Genomic DNA, 2,500 nt, shown 5'->3' with positions numbered 1-2,500 from the left:
GGTTCCAGGGGACGGGAAACTCGACCTTGAGGCCATAGCATAACATCGACAGAGGCGCAAAACCCCCCCACGAGGGCGCTCTTCTGTTCATGGTATACTCTGTTCATCCTGATTATACTACAATCGTGTGTATACAATGCTGACTATGTCAAGGTTAGTATGCTGATTCAGTGGGAATGTTACGAGGTAAATGTAATACGTCCGCCGCTCCGAGATCGACGAGAATTGTGTAACGCTCTAGCCTGCCGGGAATACGGGGTGGAGGTTTTGTGTCCTCGGCGGGGGTTAGGGGGGCGGCAGCCCCCTGCAATGGAAAGTCATATGAATAACCATGGTTATTATCACTGTGGGTTATATCATTAGTGTTATTTAACCTCGATTTTCTCTAGAACCTTCCATACCCTCCCTTGCAATCGGGGCAAAGTTTCTCGCTAACGGGGGGTTTCCGCGCAATAAAACCTACATATTTGGAATGTGGACAGTGAGAGGAATCCAACGATACCAAAATCGTCGATATCGGTGAGGCGAAGGTAATAAAGAAAATTACCTAACCATTATTTTAGTTAGCATCATTATCATTTTCTTTGATGATAATAACAACAATAATGATAGTGGTAATTAGGTAATATTGAGGTTGACAACACTATTACTGTTATCGCTACTACTGTTTTAATAATAATATATTGATAATAACAGACAATAACAGTAATATTAACTATCAATAACCAATACCATAACAATAATAATGATATTAGTAATAATAACAATAATAATGATAATGGTATTAATAATAATTATTATTATTATCATCTTTACCATTATTATTATTACTATTGCCATAACAATGAGGATAATAGTAATAAGAATGATAACAAACAACGATAACTAACAAACAATAACAATAATATAATGATAATGATGATAACCATAGTAACAGTGATAGTAATAATGATAATGATAATGATAATACCATTAACAACAATAATAACAATACTAAAATTTAACACCGTCGCTATCCTTATCTCCCTAGAGATAATTACAGGTTATTACAGGTCATTAGTTAATTAATGATCATATTCATTACCCAACAGCCAACTCAAGGTTATTGCAGCTGTTATCCTTGCCATTAGTTAATTAATGATCATATTCATTACCCAACAGCCACCTCAAGGTTATTGCAGCTGTTATCCTTGCCATTAGTTAATTATCATATTCATTACCTAACAGCCACCTCAAGGTTATTGCAGCTGTTATCCTTGCCATTAGTTAATTAATGATCATATTCATTACCCAACAGCCACCTCAAGGTTATTGCAGCTGTTATCCTTGCCATTAGTTAATTATCATATTCATTACCTAACAGCCACCTCAAGGTTATTGCAGCTGTTATCCTTGCCATTAGTTAATTAATGATCATATTCATTACCCAACAGCCACCTCAAGGTTATTGCAGCTGTTATCCTTGCCATTAGTTAATTATCATATTCATTACCTAACAGCCACCTCAAGGTTATTGCAGCTGTTATCCTTGCCATTAGTTAATTAATGATCATATTCATTACCTAACAGCCACCTCAAGGTTATTGCAGCTGTTATCCTTGTCATTAGTTAATTAATGATCATATTCATTACCCAACAGCCACCTCAAGGTTATTGCAGCTGTTATCCTTGCCATTAGTTAATTATAATATTCATTACCTAACAGCCAACTCAAGGTTATTGCAGCTGTTATCCCTTGCCATTAGTTAATTAATGATCATATTCATTACCCAACAGCCACTTCAAGGTTATTGCAGCTGTTATCCTTGCCATTAGTTAATTAATTATCATATTCATTACCCAACAGCCACCTCAAGGTTATTGCAGCTGTTATCCTTGCCATTAGTTAATTAATTATCATATTCATTACCCAACAGCCACCTCAAGGTTATTGTAGCTGTTATCCTTGCCATTAGTTAATTAATGATCATATTCATTACCCAACATCCACCTCAAGGTTATTGCAGCTGTTATCCTTGCCATTAGTTAATTAATGATCATATTCATTACCCAACAGCCACCTCAAGGTTATTGCAGCTGTTATCCTTGCCATTAGTTAATTAATGATCATATTCATTACCCAACATCCACCTCAAGGTTATTGCAGCTGTTATCCTTGCCATTAGTTAATTAATGATCATATTCATTACCCAACAGCCACCTCAAGGTTATTGCAGCTGTTATCCTTGCCATTAGTTAATTAATGATCATATTCATTACCCAACAGCCACCTCAAGGTTATTGCAGCTGTTATCCTTGCCATTAGTTAATTAATGATCATATTCATTACCTAACAGCCACCTCAAGGTTATTGCAGCTGTTATCCTTGCCATTCGTTAATTAATGATCATATTCATTACCCAACAGCCACCTCAAGGTTATTGCAGCTGTTATCCTTGCCATTCGTTAATTAATTATCATATTCATTACCCAACAGCCACCTCAAGGTTATTGCAGCTGT

The 2,500-nt window shown here is 36.1% G+C and overlaps 1 protein-coding gene across 2 annotated transcripts in view; it reads right to left on the bottom strand.

Moving 5' to 3' along the window:
- The window catches only part of LOC113822132 (fibroblast growth factor receptor 3), a 14,720-nt gene that overhangs the window by 8,245 nt on the left and 3,975 nt on the right, over window positions 1-2,500 (bottom strand). The gene's annotated exons all lie outside the window — the stretch shown is intronic.

Source organism: Penaeus vannamei, chromosome 16 (genome assembly GCF_042767895.1).
Source record: "Penaeus vannamei isolate JL-2024 chromosome 16, ASM4276789v1, whole genome shotgun sequence".
Taxonomy (NCBI): domain Eukaryota; kingdom Metazoa; phylum Arthropoda; class Malacostraca; order Decapoda; family Penaeidae; genus Penaeus; species Penaeus vannamei.
The sequence above is the reverse complement of the archived record's forward strand: the minus strand, read 5'-3'. Positions and strand labels throughout refer to the sequence as shown.